This window comes from Manacus candei, unplaced genomic scaffold (genome assembly GCF_025592945.1).
Source record: "Manacus candei isolate 608988 ecotype Guabito, Panama unplaced genomic scaffold, ASM2559294v1 h1tg000003l, whole genome shotgun sequence".
In the NCBI taxonomy this organism is placed as follows: Eukaryota; Metazoa; Chordata; class Aves; order Passeriformes; family Pipridae; genus Manacus; species Manacus candei.
In genome coordinates, this window is record NW_026138051.1 from 20,873,204 (window position 1) to 20,884,276 (window position 11,073).

General features: G+C 53.4%; 1 long non-coding RNA gene across 1 annotated transcript; it reads right to left on the reverse strand.

Moving 5' to 3' along the window:
* Positions 1-8,311: 8,311 nt before the first annotated feature.
* On the reverse strand, positions 8,312-10,410 carry LOC127471733 (uncharacterized). The gene is made up of 3 exons (XR_007904753.1): positions 10,367-10,410; positions 8,922-9,170; positions 8,312-8,533 (listed from the first exon to the last, which is right to left on the reverse strand). It is a non-coding gene; the product is annotated as an uncharacterized LOC127471733 (long non-coding RNA).
* Positions 10,411-11,073: the final 663 nt, after the last annotated feature.

An 11,073-nucleotide genomic window follows, 5' to 3' on the forward strand; every position in this document is an offset into this window, starting at 1 on the left:
TCACTGCTCAGTCACAGGAGGGTTTTCAGACACACGAGTCCTTCGCTTGCACACGGACACAGACAGTTCATGGCAGCAGGGGCAGTATCTCCTGGGGTTCCTACTGCCCAGCCAGGAGCCTGGATGCACCTAAGCCCTTGTGGGGTGCCACCTGCTCTGCCACTATCTGAGATGCCCCACCGCCTGAGAGATGGAAACGCGGAGCTCTGTCCAAGAGAAGCACATCCCAGAGCTGCACGCATGGGCTTTGCCAGGATTTAGAACCGTAAATGCAATGTGACACCGAGACACTCTTTGTCCCACATAACTTCAAGGTCTCCCCGGGAGGTTGATGGCAATTGTTCTTGCTCAGGGTCATCTCCCCACACCAACAGCAGGTGTGTGCTCAAGACTTGTCTGTGCAATGCAAACAGATACACCCTGTCTAGTTCTTCTGGTCTCTCCAAGGAAGGCAAAAGAATCTCTGTGTGCCGGGTGAGAAGCCAGTGCTGGAAGTTGTGGTTCTATTGTGAGTGCCAAGAGCGGATGGCAGGTCTGTGATGAATGCCCTGAGGAGATGACCTGGGCTTTCCAGTGCACATGGCAATAGATCACACCCTGCTTTGGTGGTCATTTATGTCCTATGGAGGTGACAGAGATGGGAAAGAGAATGAAATTTTTGAAGGTACCTCTGAGTGCCCCTCAACCTGCTGCAAATGTGCAGTACATCCAGTTCAGGTGTGAGAGGCTGTTGCCTGGTCCTCTGAGCAAGAAGAGCTGGACGAGGGACACAGCAGAACTCGCTTACTGAGCCTGCATCTCCATGAATCCCAAAGCAAGTGCGAGGGGTTATGCCACGTCCGAGTTTTCTCAGGGGAAGGTGTTTCTCCCATGCACTGCCTCCCTGTGGCACTGGTGCCACAGCCCCCGACAAAACCACAAGTGGTCTTTGTCCCTAGCAAAAGTGCTCCTGCTGCTAGCAGGGATGTTCCACGGGAAAGGCCAGGAGATGTTGAGCCCAGAGGGCACTGAGCCCGGAGGGATGTTCTGCCTCTCGTGCCCCTCTACAATTCTCGCAAGCGCTTACCCTGGAGGACAATTCAGGAGTCTCCATGTGCCAAAAGAGAGATGTGAGGGAAGAGACGATGGCGGTGTAAGAAGCACATGGCCTGTCAATCTGAAGATCCTCGATACCAAACACCACCCCTGCCACCCAGCCCGGCCCCGCCGGTTCCACGGTGCAGAGCACGGACCGCCGCCGCGCTGCCGCCGCTGTCGCCTGGCCTCCGCCTCCAGCCAGCACCCGAGGAGAGCCCGAGAGACGCCGGCGCCTGTCCCAGCCCCGGGGCGGATTTGTCGGAGGAGGACAGGGGAGGAGGGAGAGGAAGGCAGAGGAGGCGGAGAGGAGGCGACCCGCCAGGAACAGAGAGTCGGGGCTGGCGGGGGCAGCGGGCGCCGGGAAGCGGATCGGCGGCTGCGGTGCTGTCGGAGAGCGGGGCTGGTGGCGCTGGCCGCGGTTTTGATCTGTGCGCAGGGCTGGCGGCCGGAGACCGTAGGGGTCGGGGCAGCCCTCTGGGGTGGACGTGCGTATTCCTCGAGGCTGCCCTCCTGTCTGGTAGGTTCTTCACAAAGCTCTTCTCCCGAACTATCTTCCCAACCCTCCCTCCCTCTGGTCCATAAAGTATTCCCTGGGAACACTCATCGCTTTTTTCTTTGTCGAGCCGTTATTCTTTCCTTGCTTTACTCTCTGTCCTTAAGTGAATTCGTGCAGTCCGTCCTTCCCCTTTCCTACTTTTCTTCCTCTCTTCGCTTGGCTTAATCCCACAGCTTTCCATTCTTCAGTGACTTCACCAATCCACTTCTCTTTTCCGCTCACCTCTCTCCAGCAAATATTAATGGACATTTCAACTACTACACACCTTTATATCCTCTTAAAATTCTTCTCCGTATTGGCTTGACTGCTGCTGTGCCCTTTGTTTTGGGAAAAAACATCCAGTGCAAAAACACTTCCGACGGCTTTTCTTCATCTCCCTGCCAGTGTCTGCAGGTAGAACCCAGGTGCAGCAGGACCCATTGGTAGAGACCACCGAGAGCAGTGAAATCACCAAGTGCTCACACGCCAACATACGAAACAGTGAATTTATCCATTCCTACCGGCAGCTCTCAGGTCACAGCCCCGAGTTCCTCAGTGCTAAATTGTCCAGAGAACTGCTAAATGGTCCAGAGAGATGCGGACGCCAACGGGGTGGCTGTCGGTGATGGGTGATGGTCTTTCCACCGTCCTCTGGCTCTCCGGGCACCGTCATGGAGACGAGTTGGGTATTAGCGCTTCTATTAAAACAGGGGTTTCAACCATACAAAGAGAACAGGCTTGAGTACCTGGGTGCCAAGTGACGTAAAAAACACAGCGCAGTGCTAGAGGCACCAGTGCTAGAACACTGAATTTACCCCTGGCCTATCAAATCCTCATCTCACTAAACTTAATTATTCGTCAGATTCTACTTCCAGACTGCCTCTGGCACGACCTCCAGTTTTCTCCAGGCTGCCCAAATAGTTAGAGCTCTCTGTTTTCAGGACAAGTATACATATTTCAGGTGTTCCCTAGTCTTCTGAGCAGGAGAAGTGACACAACTGGGATCTCATCACGGAGACTGTATCTCCATTGGTCCAAAGCGGGTGGGAGATGCCATGCCGTGATTTCTCATGGGCAGGTGCTTCACCCATGCACTGCTTCGACGTAGAACTGGTGCCACAGCCCAAGTCTAAAACTAAGGTGCTATTTGTCTCCAGCAGAAATGCTCCTGCTGACAGCTCCGCTCCCCACAGATGTCGATCGGTCTCCCGGTGTATCGCAGCCCCCGTAAGCCATGGCCCACTGCAAACAGAGAGATTTGAATATGTTGCCAGCTAGGGAAAACTGGAAGTCGTGCCATAGGCAGCCCGCAGGTTGAAAGGGATGCATTAATAAAGTTAGTGAGATGTGAGTTTGATAGACCTGGAGCAGTTTTGGAATGATCTCCTGATTTTCTTTAGAAAAGGAGAAATGTGTGACTGCAGAGAGAGCCGAGATATCTTTTGGTGGAAGCATGTGGAGGAGAGGACAGACGGAGAGGGATAGCGAAGTTGAAGTGACGAGCAGAGAGAGAGAAGGAGGCCTGAGTTTTCTCTTCTTTCCTTCTTTATTTCTTTAGGGAAGTAAGATCGCCTGGAGTGAACACATGAAGGACAGCAAGTACATGATCTGCAGCGATGTTTCTCTATTCAGTTGTATTCCCCCACGGGGCCTGAAAAGGCAGTTGAATATTTCCTGGGAGGAAAAAGAATGCATTTATGAAAAGCTGGGATATAGAGAGGAGGTGTACCAGGCAGAAAGTGACGACGAGGTAGCCAAATTTCATGCCGAGACAAACCTGCCTGTTTGCCGAGAGTGTCAGAAATCTCCACCCTGTGCCGAGAGAAGAGAGCTGCCAGAAACGAATCTCTTAGAGGGGGAGCAAAGGAAGCAGGAGGGCCGAGAAATGAACTGTACTTTCAGTACCTCAAATGCTCTCTTTGGGTTTCTCCCTCCCCAAGCAGCAACCCGTCTGGCTCCCCCAGCCGATGGCATTCTGAGCATTGCCTGGCTCTGGGGTCTCAGTCATGGGCAGAGATTGTTCCCGGTCAGCTCGCAGTGCAGTCCTCCCCTCCCCAGTTGCAATTGCCTGCTCTGCTGCACACCCACTGATGTGCTTTTGGGAGTTCCGGGCTTCTACCCTTCTGCACCTTTCACATCTTCCCGTGCTGTCCTCAGCTCTCTGGGTTGCTTGCAGCTTCCTCGGGGAACACGTGTCTCCTCCGCTTCTGTGGCTTTTCCCCTGTCCTTCTTCATCTGCCTGGGAAGAATGCCTCTCTCCCAGCTCCCCGGGAAAGGGAGATGAGCCCTGCTGGGCAGCAGCCCAGTGTCTCTAGATTTGCCTTTCTCTTCTGCGAAAACGCAAAGTCTGAGAGGAACGTGTCTCCAGCAGGGCTGCTGGATATCCCAGCTCCAGCGATGGCAAGGAGAGCATATGCCCTAGGGAATGTACTGAGGGATGAGCAGGGAACAGGATGAAGACCCTGACGCACATACAGGGAGCACATTGGGCAACTGCCAGAGTGCTGCTTGTGAGTGGTGGGGCTAGGAGAGCCCTGGCCCAGTCAGGGCAGTTGAAGGTCTGGGGGCTTGGCAGATGGAGACCCTTACACCCAGCCCCTTCCCTAAACCAAGTCCAGAGGGATCCCAGGCACCCATCACACCACAGGAAACAGAGGCTTTCACATGCTTCCCAGGTGGAAGAGCATTATCGAGTTCACCCTCCTTATGTCTGTGTGCTCCTGAAAATTTTCTACCATCTTAACTATCAGAGGAGAGATAACACATTTAGAGGAAGTTGAGAATTCTGCATTTTTACTGAGAGGCTAATGAAGGATGGTCCTGCAACCATCCTTCCTGAGGCCAGGGCCACATGGCTGGAGGTCTCTCCTTTCTTACTGCTTTGCTTTCCTCTCTCACCACCTCTAACGCTTGGTCTGGCTTGGTTGCACCTCGCTCCTTCGCACTGTCTGCCTTCACAGCTTCTTCAGAACACGTCCAAAATGTAGTGTTCAGATCCTTGACGAGTGACACTCCAAATCTTGCGGACCCTTACTCTCTGTCTTTTCCACACTCCAGGCAAGGCAAGAACCCCTCCTCCTATCCAAAGAGAAAGATCTTCATGAACCAGAGAATCGCGGTTCCTGCCTGGAGTGGATCAGAGTAACCAGGAGACGATGCCTCAAGAGAAGGTAGGGACACACATGGCAGCTGACTGCAGGATGCCCAGATTTGCGCTGCCCTGTGCTGTATAAATCACTATGCACTCAGGCATTCTGTCGCAAGCCTGCGCTCTGTGTAGGAATGAAAAACCATATTTTCATAGGGGTGCTAATTTGCTCTGCCGTAGAACCAATTAACCGAGATTTATTTCTAAGAGAATCCCCTGAAATCTCTGAAGACGACAGTGTCAATGAGTCCGTGTCCGCCAGGGCCCAGGAATACAGAGCCGCGTTCCCATGATGGGGCCCAGAGAGCCAGAGGACAGCGGAAAGACCGTCTCCCGTCACCAACAGCCACCCCGTTGGCGCCCGCAGCTCTCTGGACCATTTAGCAGCGCGTACGAGGAGCTCGGGGCTGTGACCCGGGAGCTGCTGGTAGGAATGGATAAAATCACCGTTTCGTATGTTGGCGTGTGAGCACTTGGTGATTTCACTGCTCTCGGTGGTCTCTACCAATGGGTCCTGCTGCACCTGGGTTCTACCTGCAGACACTGGCAGGGAGATGAAGAAAAGTTGTCGGAAGTGTTTTTGCACTGGATGTTTTTTCCCAAAACAAAGGGCACAGCAGCAGTCAAGCCAATACGGAGAAGAATTTTAAGAGGATATAAAGGTGTGTAGTAGTTGAAATGTCCATTAATATTTGCTGGAGAGAGGTGAGCGGAAAAGAGAAGTGGATTGGTGAAGTCACTGAAGAATGGAAAGCTGTGGGATTAAGCCAAGCGAAGAGAGGAAGAAAAGTAGGAAAGGGGAAGGACGGACTGCACGAATTCACTTAAGGACAGAGAGTAAAGCAAGGAAAGAATAACGGCTCGACAAAGAAAAAAGCGATGAGTGTTCCCAGGGAATACTTTATGGACCAGAGGGAGGGAGGGCTGGGAAGATAGTTCGGGAGAAGAGCTTTGTGAAGAACCTACCAGACAGGAGGGCAACCTCGAGGAATACGCACGTCCACCCCAGAGGGCTGCCCCGACCCCTACGGTCTCCGGCCGCCAGCCCTGCGCACAGATCAAAACCGCGGCCAGCGCCACCAGCCCCGCTCTCCGACAGCGCCGCAGCCGCCGATCCGCTTCCCGGCGCCCGCTGCCCCCGCCAGCCCCGACTCTCTGCTCCTGGCGGGTCGCCTCCTCTCCGCCTCCTCTGCCTTCCTCTCCCTCCTCCCCTGTCCTCCTCCGACAAATCCGCCCCGGGGCAGGGACAGGCGCCGGCGTCTCTCGGGCTCTCCTCGGGTGCTGGCTGGAGGCGGAGGCCAGGCGACAGCGGCGGCAGCGCGGCGGCGGTCCGTGCTCTGCGCCGTAGAACCGGCGGGGTCGGGCTGGGTGGCAGGGGTGGTGTTTTGTATCGAGGATCTTCAGATTGACAGGCCATGTGCTTCTTACACCGCCATCGTCTCTTCCCTCACATCTCTCTTTTGGCACATGGAGACTCCTGAATTGTCCTCCAGGGCAAGTGCTTGCGAGAATTGTAGAGGGGCACGAGAGGCAGAACATCCCTCCGGGCTCAGTGCCCTCTGGGCTCAACATCTCCTGGCCTTTCCCGTGGAACATCCCTGCTAGCAGCAGGAGCACTTTTGCTAGGGACAAAGACCACTTGTGGTTTTGTCGGGGGCTGTGGCACCAGTGCCACAGGGAGGCAGTGCATGGGAGAAACACCTTCCCCTGAGAAAACTCGGACGTGGCATAACCCCTCGCACTTGTTTTGGGATTCATGGAGATGCAGGCTCAGTAAGCGAGTTCTGCTGTGTCCCTCGTCCAGCTCTTCTTGCTCAGAGGACCAGGCAACAGCCTCTCACACCTGAACTGGATGTACTGCACATTTGCAGCAGGTTGAGGGGCACTCAGAGGTACCTTCAAAAATTTCATTCTCTTTCCCATCTCTGTCACCTCCATAGGACATAAATGACCACCAAAGCAGGGTGTGATCTATTGCCATGTGCACTGGAAAGCCCAGGTCATCTCCTCAGGGCATTCATCACAGACCTGCCATCCGCTCTTGGCACTCACAATAGAACCACAACTTCCAGCACTGGCTTCTCACCCGGCACACAGAGATTCTTTTGCCTTCCTTGGAGAGACCAGAAGAACTAGACAGGGTGTATCTGTTTGCATTGCACAGACAAGTCTTGAGCACACACCTGCTGTTGGTGTGGGGAGATGACCCTGAGCAAGAACAATTGCCATCAACCTCCCGGGGAGACCTTGAAGTTATGTGGGACAAAGAGTGTCTCGGTGTCACATTGCATTTACGGTTCTAAATCCTGGCAAAGCCCATGCGTGCAGCTCTGGGATGTGCTTCTCTTGGACAGAGCTCCGCGTTTCCATCTCTCAGGCGGTGGGGCATCTCAGATAGTGGCAGAGCAGGTGGCACCCCACAAGGGCTTAGGTGCATCCAGGCTCCTGGCTTGGCAGTAGGAACCCCAGGAGATACTGCCCCTGCTGCCATGAACTGTCTGTATCTGTGTGCAAGCAAAGGACTCGTGTGTCTGAAAACCCTCCTGTGACTGAGCAGTGAGCCCCCGCCAGAGCACCACTGACTCTTGGCCAACTGGCCATCCACCAGGACCCCAGAGGCCATTTTCCAGCGTTGCTATGCAGAATATCATTCCCAGTCTGTCCGGACATTCGAGGTTGCCCCATCACAGGGACAGAATCTGGCACTTCCCCTTGTTGAACTTCCTCTGGCTGAGGATTGCCCAAACCTCTGATTTGAGGTCTCTCTGCGGGGCCTCCATCTTCCAGGAGGCCCTGGAGTGTTACAATGGCCCCTTGATTGCTTGGGAATGTGCAGTGTTCTGTGTTCCATGTGTTACAGGAGGCCCCATATTGTCACAATGGCACTGAAATGAGAGAGGATCTCCATCCTTAATGGCTTCGTAAATCAGAAGTTTTTCTTAGATAAAAATCCTAATCAACAAAGGGGTTTGCTTTCTTGGCATGGGAGCAGTCTTTTCTTTTCTTTTAAGACTACAATTAGTTGTAGGAGAGAGAATGTAGATGATACATGGAAACTAATAGAGAGTGTATCATATGCCCATCTTCAAGAAATTAGCTGACAGGCCTCAGAAAACTTGTTTAATAAGAGATTGTTCTGTTAAGAAGAAAGTCAATTATACATTGTTTAAGCAAATGGGAAGTTCTAAGACACGTCTTAGCTGGTCCTAAAGCATTTAGTTTAGGGGTTAGGGGTCGGATAGATCAATCAGAGATGCTACGAGGCCTGCTAAGGGAGAAGACCACTCTGTGAAAATGACTGCCCCTCCCAGAAGAAATGGACGCTAGATGGCAGTCTTGCTCCACGAATAAAATCCAAGAGGCTATTTGACCCTAAAATCAGAAGAGAATTTTGGACTGCTTGTGAAGGGGAGGGTCTTTCAAGTATCACTGTATTTATACTCCGAAATTTATACTGATTCTTTGATTCATGCATGGCAGAGTACCCCCATGAATCCCCAACTGGCATATTAAAGAAATGTTGGATCCAATGGTTTCTGGTCATGGGGTTTAATTCTTTTGTTTTATCCCTTTGATTCCATGAAGTTCCAAAGATATCCCACGGTTTGTTTAATTCCATGAGGTCCCGCACATCCCAATGATGTCCCTTAAGTCCCTGGTTTCTGTAGTTTCCCAGGGAACATTTGCTTCTATGATGCAGGGCAGTGCCAAGACGGCCACTTGATTCCGTGAGTTCCCCCAGTCTCCCAGCAGTCCTTTGGTTCCATGAGACCCTGCAATGTTGCAGTGGGTTGACCTTACCTGGATGCCAGGTGCCCACCAAGCTGCTCTATTGCTGCCCTTCCCAGCCAGACAGAAGAGACAGAATAGGATGGAAAATTATTTCTACCTTGAGATCAGGCACTTTACTAAAGCAAAAGCCAAAGTTGGTGCATGCATAAGTGAAGAGGAAAATAAAAAATTTTCTCTCTACTTCCTGTCAGCAGCGATACCTGACCACTTCATGGGAAGCAGGGCTTCACCACACAGAGAAGCCGCTCAGAAGGCATGTATTGTAAAAAAATGGATTTTCCCCCTTTCCTGTTCCTTTCCTGAGTTCTTGTAGCTGAGCTGACGCCATATATTCTGCAATGTCCCTTTGGTCCATTTGGCTCAACTGACCTGTCTGTATCGCCTCCCATGATCTTGCCCCCGATTCAGGGGACAAAGCCGACAATGCAGATGCTGCACCAGCCCTGCTCAGCAGTTGCCAAAGCACTGGTGTGATTAACCCCTTTGTAGCTCCCAATGCAAAGCACAGCACTGTGACGCCTGCAGTGAGAAAATGAACTCCAGTTCAGACAGACCCAACACATGTGGGATTCTGAAATGTCTCAGGGTTCCTTTGGTTCCACGATGCCCCTCTCAGACCTGGCAGTAGAAAAATAAATCAAAAAATTGAGAAGAAATCATCTTAAAGTCATGCTAAGCCTGTCTTCTACAGTCCAGAATCTATATATGTGTGACTGCAGATACTTGGGATGAGGGTAGATGCTCAGAGGAATTCATGGGTTTGATCTAGGAAACCTGTCCCAAAGTTTTCACTGCCTTTTCCTCCTTGGACATTTCCTGATGCCCGGAGGAAGCTCATGTCCAACAGCAGCTCCATCCCCCACTTCCTCCTCCTGGCTGCAGCTCTTGCACTTCTGCTTCTTCCTGGGCATCTCCCTGGCTGCCCTCCTGGGCAACGGCCTCATCCTCAGCGCCGTAGCCTGCCACCACCACCTGCACACCCCCCAGGGACTTCTTCCTGCTCCACCTCTCCCTCACACACCCGCGCTGCATCTGCACCACTCTCCCCAAAGCCATGACCAATTCCCTCTGGAACACCAGGGGCATGTCCTACTCAGGATGAGCTGCACAGGTGTTTTTTGCTTTTCTTCTTGATCACAGCGGAGCTTGCCCTTCTCACCATCATGTCCTATGACCGCTACGTGGCCATCTGCAAAGTCCTTCACTACAGGACCCTCCTGGGCAGCAGAGCTTGTGCCCACGTGGCAGCAGCTGCCTGGGCCACTGGGAAGCGGGTCTGGCCCTGGGGCTGCAGGAGCTGCCGCCTGAGCTGATGATCTCCTGAGCAGTCCAGACATGCAGTCACTGTCCCTGTCCTCTATTGCCTCCCTTTCTTGCTGCAGGACCAGAAACGACTGTGCTGCTCTGCTGGGCTGGGGCGGGGCAGGGAGATGGGGGGACCAGGGAGGGGCTGGTCTGGGCAGTTCCAGTGACTAGAAAACCCCAATGTTCATCTGAAGTGTAGGAGTGGGCAGGGTGGGAGCATTACAGGGCTGAGGTGGCTCCAGGCTCTGGGAGTGGTAGCAGGAGCCCAGGGAGACACTGCCCCTGCTGCAATGAACTGCCTGTGTGTGTGCCAGGGAAGGACTCGTGTCTCTGAACACCCCCGTGTGTGCATCAGTCCAGCTCAGGGTTGGACACCTCTCAGAGCCCTGACACATTTCTCTGTGTGACTCCAGGAAAACCCCCGCTGTGCCAGGGAGTTACCAGATCCTTTGCTGTCACCCTCCTGGTGTCCTGTGTAATGATGAAACTAGAAAAGGTGATCATCATACCCTGGTAATTTTCTAAGAGGAGAAATGTCACTGCTGGAAAGAAGTGTCACTGCTGGAAAGAAGTGTCACTGAAGAGGTGAGAAGAGGGAACATCATTGTTTCCTTCAGTCTGTTCCACAGCAGGTTCCCCTGGAGCCCCAGGGACACCTGCGGGGAACCCAGAGGGGCAGAGAAAGGGCTGCCTTTGGCTCTTGCTGTGCTGCTCAGCTGGGCCGGGCTCCTGGCACACAGGGAAATCCTGGCAAGCGGGCAGCACTGCAGAGAGACAGCTCTGCCCAGGAGCAGCTCCTCTGCACAGCCCAGCAGGGCCGAGGGCACTGCCTGTAGGCACGAGAGAAGAGAAGAAAGGCAAAGGGAGGTTAAAGGCAGCAGAAAGATGGGAGGTGTTCAGCTGAGACACAACTTGGGGACACAACTTCACACTCCTCTGCAGAGTGAGTCTACAGGTGCAGGGCAATGTCGCTTGTGTTCCTGGAGGAATCTCCTAAAGCTACCACATCCCACAGCCTTGCACATCTGTCAGGACTCTCCCAGTGTCTCTGTTGCGCCGGAGGAGGATGTTCTCCAGGGCAGGCCTTCCCTGCAGCACCGTCAGAGGGACAGCGCAGGTGGGCTCCTTCTCCCAGGGATGGCTGCGGGGTGGGAAGGTGGGGGTGCAGCCCGGGGCTGTCCTGCAGAGCAGGGTCCCTGTGCTCCGGGGTTCTTTG